Here is a 15,562-nt window from a genome sequence, read left to right on the forward strand (position 1 = left end):
ACTCATAACTGATGCATGGATTAGAGTGAATCAAATATACATGTAAATACAATACATCGATGCAATACAAGTATATAGGAGAACATGCAAAACTTTATTGATAGAAGTAACAGGGTTCTGAGAAGGTTACAACCAATGATGGCTCCAATCCAGCAGCACCTCCCCAGCAGCAAGAACTCTCCTCTTCACCTCTAGTAAAACAATCACCCAATAGCTCTAACTGTAATCCAACAGCACCTCCTTGCTTTACACAAAATTCCAGCCTCCTTAGACCTCATAGAAGAGCTCTATATATAGGATAGAAGAAGAGAGGATGAGTCAGCTTGAGACTGACATGAAGCTGCCTTGTGTCCTCTCCCTCTTCAGTTAATCTTCAGTTCTTGAGTCCACTTGGAGATCCTTGCTTACACATGGTGATCAAGTACCTCTTACTCATCACAGGGCGAATCTCATGAACCAAGTGTCAGTTTGGAAGCTTCCTGGGCAATTGACACCTTGCAGGATGACTGTGCCACTTGGCCAATCTCGCCCAGCGCAGGTAGCCTTCATTGTTTTTGACTTCCAGCGCAGGTACAGAGTGGGACAGTTGCAATACAGCGCAGAAGCTCAGTTAAGCAGCTGACATGATCCAAAATAAGCCTGTTTTGAAGTGTTTTCAGGTGGAGAACTGTTTGGAAGTGCTGTTGTTTGATGACCTTGTTCTTTTAGGGGTAAGAACAACATGTTTAGGGACTGAGGATCCCTGTAATTATTGACATTCCATGCTCCATGATGCGAGGCACAAAAATGTCTATAACACCCCCCACCTCTCTCTCTCTCTCTCTCTCTCTCTCTATATATATATATATATATATATATAATCATACCATGATCTTTATGTTCACAATGCATATATAATGAAGGCTTTTACTTCCTTATGGGTCTTCCCCTCCAAAATGACAACTGTGCAAAACCTCATTATTGCAGTGGTAAGGAGTGTCTTACAAAACTCCCTAGTTTTGTTGAAGAAGAATAGACATGATTTGACCCTTTTGATGCTACAAACTCTACTAATGAAAGTAGATATAGGAAATTTTAGTGATGAATCTTCCAATGGAAAATGTACTTGTCAACCTACTAATAAATTATAGAAAAGGTCACAACTTAAACTTGTTTCCTTCCCAATTAAATTCACTTTACCAAAGCTTCCATTTGTCCCTAATATTGAATTGTGCACTATTCAAAAATTTGTCCAAACAACTAACTATTTCTATATTCAAGTATCCTTGTACATATTTGGAATTTAGACAATCATATATGATTTTTTTGATACAGGTTGCCCCACTAATATTGGTTATTCATATTTTTGTCCCACGTGGAAAGATATTCCTAATTAAATTTCACCTACTACATTTGAAGGTGGTATAGTATTATTTTGCTATGTTTCAAACATTTCAATAAAAATTGGTGGAAAACCTTTAAAAATCCAATTTTGTAATCATGATGATGTTTCCTTCCTTATTGTATTATCTATGCCCTTTCTTAATACTATTAAGCTAATCACCATGGTTGACTTTTGTGTGTTGAGAACTACACTATTTATATGCTCATTTTAATTAAGATAATCACCATGGTTGATTTTTGTGTGTTGAGAACTACACTATTTATATGCTCATTTTATATATCCACTAGTGATGATATTCCCCATCTTAATAAGTTTCAAAATCGATTGATAGGAATAGTCATATTCCTAGTAAGACAAAATTCAAGCTTTTCAAGAACAATATTGACCACCTTGATATCACTATTGATGAAGGAAAAATCATGATGAAACCCCATATTGCCTCCAAAATATCCTCCTTTCCTATTTATCTAATGGATATTTCTTGGATCTAAAGGTTTTGTTGTAACTATTTTTTACTCATGCAATTTATTTTTAAAATTGTATATTCTTAAAAAAAATGATCAAAAATAGTTAAATTTGTGCATTTTGTAATAAATCATGCCTAGTCTTATAAATGTCGATTTAATTAAATACCCGATGCAAATAAGATTTGTTTAATTATAGTTATGTTTAATAAAGTTCGCCAATCGTTATCATCCGTGCAAGTTTCAACATTCCTCGTTCTTCTAGCTGATATCAACGCATGTAAAGCAATTGCGGGACCCCCCACACTTCCTACGTTTAACAAAGGGGGAGTTGTTTCATGTAAACCACGTAAAGTTACGTGGTGGGAACTAATCAATTGTGGGAACCCCCCCTCTCACAAATCACTTACCACGAGCCCCCCTCCCACAAACCTCCTCCACTATCACTACCACCATTTTGTCCTTCTGCCAACATTCCTGCCAAATAAACCCCCACTATATCCTCTCGATAAATTAACGGTTTGACTGTTTAACCTTTAAAGCATTCTTACCAACGTCCCGATATTTAATTATGGATGTGCCAAGCCCTAATTCTGACAAAAAATATCCAATCCCTTTGATAAACTCAATTAATCATGATCTACTATCATTTCTACATCTCGACAACATTTGAAGAATTGCCCGACAACAACAAACAAGAAAATTTCAGCAGACAACCACTTCTATTAGTTGAAAGTTCACTGGGTATTTTTAAAAAATTATTTGTTGTCTTTACTTTCAAAATGGCCAGTCAAAAAAGTGAATCCAAAATTTCTGTCAAAAACCCAATGCTTCCCCCTGTGCCTAATCTAAACAAATTCCCCCTGGTAGACACCCATTTTAAAACCATAGAAACCAAGTGTGAATTCGACTTGTATGCACTACACAATTGGGCATTTCAGAGGTTTGAAGATGCCAATGATGAATTCAATTTCTGGGAATCCATGTTACCCCAATTCATTTTCCCTCAAACTCATCATTTCCCTGAATTCATTACTTGGTGTGAAAGTCGTTACCTACCAAGTCAAAGAGCCATAGTTGCCTGAAATAATGAAATTATGTTTTCCATAACCCTAGAATCAATTTTCCAGGCCTTGTAGATAAACCCTCAAAGTTCCCTTCACCCATTTTAAGTTGATTCCCTGATGGAAAATTTTTAAAAACTCTCTTTTCAGTAGTGAGCCCATATTTTTGAGTCATGTTTTCCTGAAGGTTCAGAATTTCCTTGAACTAATCCACCATATCCTTCAACAATCTTTCCAGAAATTTCTAGATAGGTTATTTCTATGGTTTGTTGTCTCTTAGGCTACCAAAGTGATCGATGGGTTAATGAGGTCACTTTATGGTTTCTCTTAATATTTTCATCTAGTAAAAAACCCTAGGTTTTTTTCATTTTTATCTTGTTTATTTCAGATGTCATCCAAGGACAATTTCTAAAATTCAGAGTTGAGGGATATTTCAAGCATCAACCAATATTGGTTTATTTATTTTTATATCATTATTCTGAAAGATACAAAATTCCACTTCAAAAGCTTGATTCATAGGGAAGGTCATAGTTTGTTATCCACTAGACTCATTGGTCAAAAGAAATTCATAAGAGTATTCTTTTAGTGATTTTGTAGATCAATTTTTATATATGTCATTTTGTCTCCTTAGTAGTGATGCAGTACCAAGAATATGTACAGAAATCAAAAGAATTTTACATCTCAGTGAACATTCAAAGGTGGGAGATTGGTACCTATATCAAAATTTAACATAAATAAGAGTTTATGGTTTTGAATTGGCACTAGATAAACTGCCAATATTTGTGCCCATGAGGATTTTTACTCTAGATTTCATAAGGAAAAGGATGAATATGGATGAAGTTCATTTTGTATCTAGGAAGCAAAAATTCCAATTCAAGTTAAAAGCTCAAGTTGGTCCATTCATAGTAAACACTAGAGCAACAAATAAGGAGGTTGAGAATTTATTGAGACAAATGAAATTCAAGTTAATTTTCAGCTAGTTTTACAACCCTCTAGGAGTAATTTCATCCATTAGAATTGAAAAAAAATTAGCTTCCTATACTCATGTATCAAAACCAAAAATTGAACAGTATGCAAATCAGGAAGTATGGGAGGAAAACACTTTGCAAGAGGTTGAAGAGCACATTTCTAATCAAACAACCTTAGAGACTCCAAGATTGAAAGAAAAAGAGTAAAAGAGACTGATTGAGAGTATGTCCCCTACAGGTTCAAGTTCTAAACCAATATGATTTTTCAAAAGAAGAAAGACAATGAATACAGAGGAAGAATCATCAGAGCTCATAAATCTAGAGGCATCTACTACAATTTTGTTATCAAGCGAGCTTGTGTTTTCTCTACAACAAACTGAAGAAACAATTCTAGATTCATCTGCTTCCCCTTCTTCAGGTCAACAAAGTATTTTCACTAGATTTAGAGTGTAGCATCCCTAGTGAAAAGTTCATGTAATAAAAGTTAATAAAGGTGTTGTAGCGGATAAAACCACCCTCCAAAATTTTGCCTTAACTTCATTTTGGAGCCTCCCTACCAAATTTTCTCAGCATCTTGTCTTGCTTCGTCAATTACACAAGCTAAGTGTTTTTCTTGCACAAAGATAGCCTATCGATCACAGCTTGATGCATTCCCCTCACAGGTTGATCACCTGAACTTGGTCCAACTGCAGGCTGAGCAGCTCCGCCAAGATATTGCACAGTTCTAGAGGGCAACTAGCCGTCCCTCCAGATTTTGCGGAATCTTGTCTGGCAGCCTGCTGGGCTCCAGAATTGTGTAATTCTGCCAGTCAACACTCCCAGTGAAAATCGCGCAATTTTCCCCAGCAGCGCTGCTCAGCCCAGAATTTGCGCAAATCTGGGCAGTAGTGAGCTGCTCTGCCCAAAAATTATTCAAATCTCCTAGGCAGTTAGCCTAGATACTAGCCAGAAATGCGCATTTTTCTCAAGTAGTTGAGAAGCTTCGTGCATGAGCAATCTGGTTGACTAGTTCCACCTGCGACGAAGGAAACTAGGCTTGCATGCATGGCTTGCTTTTCTCGGAATAGCAAAAGGCAATATGAAAAAGGCATCCCATGATTCAGGGAACTATTTTTAGCAGTTGGAGGTTACATGCAAAGTTGTTTTAGAAACTTTCCTCCAAGTGTCACTTTTTCCTAGATTTGTGGCATGTGTGTCATGAGCTCAAAACTGATTTATTCGATGCATCATATCTCATTCTTTCATATCAATCTTGGAGCTCTAACATACCATAGCACATCCATGACTCTTTGACACATCCAACTCAACTATTCATGGGTAAGTGGCCTCAACTTGTCTTTTTCAGTATTTCTATCGCTTTTTATGTATTCGCTTGTGTGAGTGTTGTTTGCTTGATTTATTTGAATTCTTGATGTCGTTTACATGTATGCTAGTTTGTCCTAGCTCTGTTTCAGTTTTCGTTGCTATCTCATTGCTGTCGCATGCATGAAACTGTTTTGCATGAACGATTGCTGATTCGGCGAATTGCTTCACCCACATGCATGTTGATCTGTTTGTTGAATCTTTCATTCATGTCTGCATGCATTTTCAATCAATTTGGCTATCACTTATTTTCACCATGCATTCACTATCATATTTGCTTTCAGTTTCCCATCGGTGAGTTGGCCCAATCTTGGCCTGGACTTTGCCTTCACTAAGACAACATTGCGCAATTTGGGGAAGGAAGGCTCTGCCTTCCTGTATAGAAATGCGCATTTATGCCTTGCGCTGTCCTCAAGGATGATTTTTACGCATTTCTTAGGGACAGTGACTGTTGGCCCAGAAAATTGTGCAATGCAGTCCCTGAGCCTGCAGTCACTCCTAGATGGAATTGCGCATTGCGCAATTATAGCAGTTAGCAACTTGTCTGGATTGCGCATTGCACAAGTCCAGCAACCAGTCTTGCCTCCTAGATAATCCAGGCTTCCGTTTGCGTAGTTCTGGCAGCTAGTCACCCAGCCTTCCAGAAGAAATTGTGCAATATTGCCCATCAGTTTCCCAGGTATGTGCTGTGTCATTCCCCAAATTTGCTTTGGTTTTTGCTAACAGATTTCTTGCTATGCATGTTGCTTGTCTCCAGATATTTCAGGTGTTCATCCATCTTAATGGCTTCCAAGAGAACAGGATCACAGGACACTGATGGAAATGCAGCTGGAGCAGCAGTTGAGCGAGTGTCCTTTGGTCTTCCGATATATGAAGATACAAAGTGGTATCGAGACAAGGACATCAAACTGAAGTGGCAAGAGGTCAATGAAACATTTGCAGGCACTTTCGAGGAAGGCCTCGAGAACTGTCAGGTGTACATGAACATTCACAAGTTTGGTTTGTACCGGATTGCATGAAGATACCTTGCGTTCCCAAGTGCAAACATGATACACTGGATCGTCTCTCACACTTATCCTGAGCCGATGACCTTGAGTAGTGTTAATGAGACAAAGTTTGCAACCTTCTGGGCACGAGATCATGATGAGATATATCAGATGTCAGAGCCCATGACTGTCATGAAGACTCCATTCAGCTTACCCAACAACAATGCTAACTCTAGAGACATTTTGAAGAACTGGGTAAAGGAGCCAGCTCGATTCAGGTTGACACCCAACCAGATCTACAAGGAAAAGATATTGAGCAAGGCGTACCAATACTTGGTTATATTTTCTAGTCTACTGTATAGCCAAGTAAGCACAGAAACCTTCCCACTGTGTTGGGTGATTGCACTAGACCAAGTGGCTAGACAAGGAAAACCATGTAATTGGTTTGACATACTGGCTCATCAGTTGAAGGAACAAGTAATGGAGGCTCGACAGTCACCTGGAGGTATGCATGCAGATATTTACATGTCCGACTAAATCATAGATGTAGTCTGTGCCCAACAGAAGTTCCCTTGTTTGGAGTCGGCATGGTCGCCGGTGGAGATTGCTGTGAACACGTATTTCAAGTTTTTGTCCGAATGCATCTTCAAAGGAGTAATCACATGGTTGTCCGATCATTTTTTCACCCCAGTGTACAAGATGATATTTGAACATGATCCACCCTGCATGTTGAAGGAAGCAATGGAGGAACTGATAGGCATTACTGATTGGTATGCCTCACCATCCGGCACCTTCATCTGAATGTTTAGCACGGAGAAGCCTCCACATGTTCTACTGAAGTTTTCCTTGGACGTACTTGTCATGCAGGAAGTAACATATCATATCTCGGTAGGATTGACAACTAGACTGCATCGGAAGAAGAAGGAACTTGGCCTGCTCTTCTATTACGAATTGGGTTATATGAGATTCGAAGTATCAAGCAAGCAGATGTCGAAGTAGAATTGATGAAGAAGTACCCATTCTACCTCCGAAGCTACAATCAATATGACCCACATTGTATTGTGAAGGATCATTGCATGAGAGTTTAGTTCAACTAGATCCATGGGGCAGGTCATTTGGCCGAGGAGGACCCATGGAGATATTGTTACAATTTCTCTAGATGCAATGAACAGGTTGGGCTCGCTATGGAGTGGTTAGCGAAGCAACTTGAAGCAGCATCATGGAGAGCACCAAGAACAGTAGTAGCAACAGTGGTAGTGGAGGCAAGCATACCAGTGCGTAACAAAGGTAGGATTTCGATCACATGGAGGAGGAGGAAAGCTGCAAGTTTTGAGAAGATCCACTTAGAGAGAAAGCAACTATGGCTATAGAGGTAAAGAGGCACTAGCACGACAAGCAAATCTCGCAAAGGTAGAGGGATAAGTAAAGAATGGAAGAAGCAGAGAAGGAGTTGCATGAGCTGAGGGAGCAACTTTGAAAGGAACAATAGCTGCACAAACAAGAGAAGGAAGTGCAGAAGCAACAAATATAGTAGGGGGCGCAACATGTGCAAACAGATGAAGCAGTGCCCATACAAGTAGTTGATTCATCTGAACAACTGGCATCAAGTGAGAAGGGCGAACCATCATAGGGGCAAGACTTTGCTCATGAGATAGAACAAGCACTTCAACAATTGGATGTAAACATGGAGCAACAGGAGTTGGAAGAGGACACTGAACTCATGCCTCACCACAAAGAGGTCGAATCACCCACTTTAATGCATCCAAATGATGAGAAAGTCTCGAACGATCAAGGAGGCACTGAGATCCTTGGTGATCATCCATAAGAAGAGATGCACAATATCTCATTTGATGAATCCCAACATAGAGTTGTGCAGTCTCGAAGAGTGTCAACTTCGGAGGATCATACATCTCCTATGCAAGTTCAGGAACGAATGATCATGACTGGTATACACAAACATCTAGCTGCCTTGGCCGATGCATCCAGAGTGTATGCCGAAGCCACTAGCTCAAGTGTTTGCTTCCTAATAGATGAGAATGAGCGAATGGCAAAGAAACTACAAACAACCAAGCAAGGAGGAGACTTGGTGACAGTGTCCACCCGAGTTGAACTAAAGAAGGAAATACTAGATGAAGTATTGTCTCTTGACATAGTTATGTAGGAATTGTACTCTAAGTTTGGTACCATGCACAAGGCATTCGTCCATCTCAACGATTGGCAGCAACGATGTGCTAGAAGAGCACGTATCTTGATGAACTTGCATGCTGTTGTTGATGACATGCAAACATGGATGATGATGTAAAAGGGAGCCCTGATTCACTTACCTAAGATGATGAGGGCTAATGCGGTCGAGCTGAAGGAACATATCCGAGTCAGATTTGGAATTATGTAGAGCTCCCGCAGTTCATCACTAGCATACATGCTTCCCATGCACGAGTATTCAAGAGTATGAATGTTGTGGTGTGCACACATGCGATCCCATCACTTGGGACTCTCACCTAGGCGAAGACAAAGAAACAGGTCTGACTCGAATTTGACTTGTACTTCGATGAGTTGATGTGCATTGCCACCAGCTCAGACTTGCCCATCAGTGTAGACATCATGCACAAGTATGTTGCTGGTCCGGCCACATTAAAGACAATGATGCACATGCTTTCAGACGAATTGGATAGAGCAACCCGAGTAGTGTACCAGGATGCTATGGAGGCAAGAGTAAGGTTTCAGATAGATGTCACCGCAGAACACATGGACACCATCAAGGGATACAAATCTTGGAATCAATATGTTACTGTCGATCAACATGAGGATGTTGAGGATTTGGACTTCCATGGTTGTCTAAGTCAGAGTGATGTCTAGTTTGGCTTGCTCAAGCCATTTTGTTCACACGGGTACATGTGAATTGTAATGTTAAGTCATGTCAAATGTAAGTCAAGTGTCAATGGTTGGATGTAACAGTCATAGATAGGTGAAGAGTCATGAGGGTATTTGAACAGTCACAAAGGGAAATGTTAAGGGCCACCCACCCTTTGCTATAAATAGTCCCTCATAATTCATTGTATAGGATTTTGGTCAGCCAAGATTCCGATAAGAATATCTTGGAGAGAGCTTGGACAGTATTGTAACGTGCCTTGGCTTCTCCATTGCACGGAGCTAATACATCTCTTTGGAGGAGCAGGCGGATGTAATGTTCCATTGTTGGGGCTAGCAGGTGTACATGGATGTATTGTATGACTAGAACTTACACCTCTTTACATAATAAGAGCCAACATGTTTCATGCATATGTTGTATTGTATTCCAGCTGTCTTGTTTAATCTAAATGACATGTATTTTCTTTCTTACGCACACATGTATGGAATATTCTGTATGAGAATGTATGAATCTTTCTGAAATATGTTGATTGGTTTAACCATCACTTTGGATTGCCAGCTGCCTTTCTTTCCATCTTGTGATGCATCTTTGCTCGTGTGTTCCCTTTCCATCCGAGTACTGTTATAGGTTTCCAAGGGGCACATTCATCTCAACCCATATGTGTTAGAACCTCTCATGCACCTTATTTGACTCACCAGAGTGGTCACACCCTTGCTACTAACAAAGTTATCTTACTTGCCTCTGTGCGAAATCATGGTCAAGGCATTCCTATACGACCCACTACTGGGACTCCTACACCAAACGGTCTGAGGTCTAATTAGGACTTCTTACTGGGGAGATCCCCTTGACATGTTGGTAGGTCTAGCACTATCAACAAAAGGCAAAATAAGACCACGGATAAGGGACATGTATTCCAAGATGAATGTTGGGCAAAGATATCCTAGTGGGCATCACTAGATGTGTGTTTTGGCTAAGGAAAATTGACAAAGGCTAAGGCAAAGGCATTAAAAGGCAAAATGGCATTTTTGGCACATTTATTAATGAAAATAAAGGAAAATAGGAGAAAAGTAAGGTGAAAGGTCATAGGTTGCATGTGAGGAAGAAATTGAAGGAAAATAACGGAAAATGAAGAAAATGGAGACCTCATTAATAAAAAGGATTTTGAGGATCAATTGGTAACCTTTTCTTAGTTCAAGTTTTGGATCTCTCTCATTATTCTCTCTCTCTCTCTCACTCTTGGTCACTTAGAGTTTTCTTGGAGCACTCTAGCTTTGGATCAAGGAAGGAAAAGCAAGCAAAGGGAAGGGAAGGAAAGCAAGGATCAAGGAAGAAGAGCAAGATCAGGCAACTTCAGTAGTAATACTTGCAAGTAATGTTTTGCATGTGTGATTTCCTAACTAGTTTGGACATGCATGGCTTTGCATGTTGGTGTATGGTTCTCTTGTTGTCGGTGGCATGGTTTTACCGGGTTATAGCAGTGGTTTTCAGCCTAGCCTTACCTTTTTCCGGATGCCATGGTATGTTGGGATGCTTATTTTGGTTTTTGAGCTTTGGTTTTCCGAATGTATTTCAGAATCCAGTGCTGAGGTGGTCTCAAGTTTTATTCCAAAAGCCCTAGGAATCCCTTGACCGATTTTGGCAGGATACACAGTAAAGCTTGAGGAGGAAGTCTCAGTTTAGGGCCTAGTGATCTAGGTTTGGATTGTGGTAAAGCATAAGAGACTAGTCTCAGTTTAGGGTCTAGTGATATGAGATTGGATTGCGGTAATGCCTGGGAGACAACAAGATAGAAAATTCCTCAAGGATAGTGATGGATTTCGGATGGCATTCCAAGTTCGATTCGATTGTGATCAGAGCGCCGATTTTGGTGTGATCATGGTTTGATGAGGGTGGAGGTGGTTTAACCCCTGGATTCCATTGGTTGTTCTATAAGATGCCACATTCATGCTTGGAATATTGCACGAGGGTGACTGGATGAAAGAGAGATTTGGTTCAGCCATGTTTATGGTTAGGTGGTACGTGGAAGTCACGAACCTCGTCAGATTTTTCTATGATTAATGAAAGCTAAGTTCTCTTACTCTTGCACTGGTTTATATGTGGATTTAATGGTTTCCATATATCTGATATTTATATGGTTTTATTTTGGTTATAAGCATGGTTAAATGACGGGTTCATGTCATGGTTATTTCATGTATTTACTTGTAGTTGTTAAATGGATGGATGCAAGACCTAATTGATGATATAATAGTTCAATGGAGAAGGATGTGATCCTTCTGGTTATGTTTCATAATTTCTTTCAGTCATTTATGCTCTATCTTGTATCCTAGACCTATAGGTTGCATTGATGCCAAGTGTTCAACAAAATGTCAATCCCGGTTGGAGATGCTCAAGCCTAGTTCCGAGGTTGATTTTTGATTTATCAACATTGTTATCATGTCTTTGATGGATTCTGAAGGTTGTAGTAAGTTATAGGTAGAGGCCAATATTATTGGCTAGAAAATTGGCTCAAATCTCGGGGTCGCTAGCATAGGTCTACTGAGAAAAGTCGACATTCCCTGGCATATAGGCCTATGAGAGCGACTTTGGGTTGCTAGATGTTGTCATGCCTATAGCATGAGAGCAACCACGGGTTAAAGGGATTAAATCATCAGTGGGACTTAGGGACATGATGTTGGAGTGGCTGACATGTCCCTTGAGGGTGTTTTTGCTAATGTGGATCATTTTGTTTGATATGTTTCGTCGTTTCCATTTTCTTAAGGTCACCAAGGAAGTTGAATCCCTTATAGTAGCCTCTCTTGTCGCATGTTTACCTCAACTGGTAGGTTGCTTGGGTGGACCTGGGAGGATGGGGTGTTACGATTGGTATCAGAGAATGGTTGTGCTCTCCTTGGGTGAAAGTGTTGGTCATGCATGCATGTCAGTTGCACGTGTGTCTCTTACACTTGCATTCCATGTGCTTGTTGCATTGTATCATGTTGATCATGATTGTAGTAAGGTTTTCATGAGGAACTTGATGTGATTTTGTGGGATGCATCATTGAAAGAATATGACTCGTTGCATATGGTTATATGTTGATTATATGTCACTTTACTACATCCTTGTATGTCAGGTGCATTCTTGAATGTTTTGATTACATGTATTCGCCTTGTAGGTTAGTTACAAGAATTGATCACTTGTGCTCAACTACATGCGTTCATATGTATGTGTAGTTGATTAGGAATTGATTATGCATGTTGATAGTTGCATGTGGAAATGTGTACAATGGAGTAATGGTTATTATCATGCATGAGGTCATAGCATGCATTGTTGATATGGCCTTGCATTGATGATTGGAACTGTTGATGCCTCGAAAATCGCTGCAACAACATTGGGGGATAACCACCCGGTCCGGACCTTAAAAGCAGCTCCTTTTCCGTTTGGTGTGGTGGCTCCGACTGTTCATCTAGGTCCAGTTACCTTCTCCCTATTGCTATTGGTTTATAATGTACCTTTAACTACCAATAGACAGGGACATCAGATCACTTCTTCTTGCTGATCAGGCAAGAGAATGACCCTTAAGCTGATTTGGGTTCAGCCAAGCCACAACTAAAATTTTGCCTCTTTGAAGAGAGGACTTAAAAGAATGTAGAATTTACTCTAAATGCAAGCTTATTCTATGATGCAAGCAAAAGAAACTAATCTAAATCCTATCTTAATTAGGCAGATATAGATCTAACCCAACTAAGAGCAAGATAATTAAAATATTAGGATTTAAACATGTCTTGTTTATAATGAATATCAAGTTAATGAAGTAGTTCAATTAACTGATATTATGGTTACCAAAACACATTCTATTGAGACCTTAAAACTGAAATAATAAATCAACAACATTTAGGAAGTAGTTCTCAAAATGATATTGATTATCAAATCAATAAATCCAATAATTGAATTATGATATGTAGAAATAGTTCACACACATTATTATTCAATAAATCAGTTTCATAAGACAGATTTCAGAGTAAGTAGTTACTCCAAAATGAGAAATTAATCCATAAAATAGAGATACATAATAACAAGATTGAGACAAATTACTCATATTGACAATAGTGCACAAACATGAATAAAATGACACATTCATATCACCATAAAATTAAAACTGATATTTGAAACAGTAGTGTTAGAAATACCAATTTATTGCATCCATTTCTCTGTTCTTGGTCTCCAACAGCCCTTTATATTGCTTGAACTTCTGCCTTGAAAACTAGAGCCACAATAGTGCAAGCTTTGTTCCTCATGCATAATTCAATATACAAAGGGAAAATCCTCAATAATTCCCAGATCTGAGATTTTTCACTCCTCCCTCCTACAACTCTAAATTCCAATTACAATAGTGCTTTTAGAAGCTCTAAAATTGCAGAGGAGAGTAGCGCCTTTTACATTCTGCAATCTGTTATTTATAATATTTGTGAAGGAATTTTAGAGAGCAGAGTTTGTTGAAGAGAAATCTGCCAAATATAATTTTACTTGCTCCTAATTCTGATCTTCAATTGCTGGAGCATTCTCATTTCTTGAAATCCTTTTCTCCATATCTTTTCCATTGTTTTTCTGCAAAAGAAATCAAAATAAATTAAAATGCAATCAAAATATCATTTCTGGCAATTAAATCAAACCCAATCAAATTTTATTTAAATAAATAATTGAAAATAAAATATAAGCTCTGTATTGATGCTTGGAATGATTTGATTGGCAAAGGATATCATTGACCAATGGATCTGCAATTAGAAGAGGCTTTGGACAAATGAAATTGAAAACAATAACTCAGAAAATTGATTTTGTTTTCAAAATTCGGAGCCTGATCTTCTGCCTGATTTTTGGCCCAATAAATGATCAAATCTGTTGGTGAAACCTCCTTCAAAATGTTCTCCTTGATTTTCTCTTTCCAATGAGCCGTCCTGGGCCTCATTCGGCCAAGTAAAACTCAATTTATGAGCTTCCAAAGTTGATGGGTCAAATCTGATGTAAATCTGGAAATTCTGTTGCTGGGCTAAAAAAATGAGAATTTGAATTAAAAATTAAATCCTAAATTAGTCCCTAATTAATTCTAATTTAATTGCTAATTATAAACTAAACTATTTATTAATTTAACTAACTAATGATTTATAAGCAAATCCATTCTTAATTAAAAACTAATCAATATTAATCTAATTAAAAAAACTAATTAATATGAATCTAAATGATATTTAAATTAATTAAATATTACATATAATTAATTAATTTAAATAATATAATATATTACATATTATAATATATTACATATTAATTAATATAATGTAATACATATATAGTATACTAATATATTAACTAATATTAATACACATTAACCTACACTACTTCTTACCATACGTTAACATATTTAAACATATCAAATTACACATATATCACACCATACCTTACTATATTTAAACATATATCACACCATACGTTTTACTCACTCCACTTATTCCATATTATTCACACGTCATTACGTAAGCCACTTTTAAAATTATGAAATGGAGTTATGGTACGCCTCTTATGCCTTTTCGCATCAGCACATCGGAGGATGGAGGCGCTCATTAAAACATGTCAAGTGAACTTCCCCGATGCGATATCGCATCGGGGGTTATGGGTGTCTTCATTAAATCAAATATGCTTTTTCAAGCTATCGTGTATCGGCCGTCGGGAAGGTGGAGTGGATATGGTATCAGGGGTTTAAAAAATATGTTGCGAATAGAGCTTGCGATGCGATATCGCATAAACTCCCGATGCGATATATATTATTTATTTATTATATATATATTTTTTTGTTTGTTTTAAATTTTAATTTAATTAAATTAATTATATAATATATTAATTAATTTAAAATTTAATTTTAAACTTAAATTTTCATTTTTTGTTTTGTTTTTTATGAACATAAGTTTCTAAACGATAGCTACTTGGAAAATAAACGAAAAATAAACTGTAGCCACTTGAATGTTTAGATTTTTGAGATTAAGATTTGATTTGGCAATTGGAGTGAATTTCTTAAAACCCCGATAATTAATAATTTGGCTGCATGACTAAAAAATGAAAAATGTTAGTAAAAACTTGCTACGGGTTAATATTTAAAATGAATGCCTTATTGAACTAATTTATTTGCAAAATGCAATATTGTACATTTTATACATTTTAACCCAGGCTAGATAAATGATGAGACTTCAAAGGAGTGCCATTTTCAAACTAGTTGACCAAATGAGGCGAAACAAGCGTCAATGGGAAGCTTGTAAAAAATCGATTCTAAGAAAACAATCAAAACAAGAATCCAAAGAAAACTAAAAATTAACAAAAGCGTAGGGCAATTAACTAAAATAAAAATCCAAAAGGGTGTTTAGCCAAATTTTTATAGAAAGGGTCCCCATTATTTGAAGTAAACACATCAATAATGGGGGGTTGTGTTTTTACCACAACAAT

The sequence above is a fragment of the Pinus tabuliformis genome, chromosome Q (genome assembly GCF_031772625.1).
Source record: "Pinus tabuliformis cultivar Carrire ecotype Pingquan chromosome Q, CPIR1, whole genome shotgun sequence".
Lineage (NCBI taxonomy): Eukaryota > Viridiplantae > Streptophyta > Pinopsida > Pinales > Pinaceae > Pinus > Pinus tabuliformis.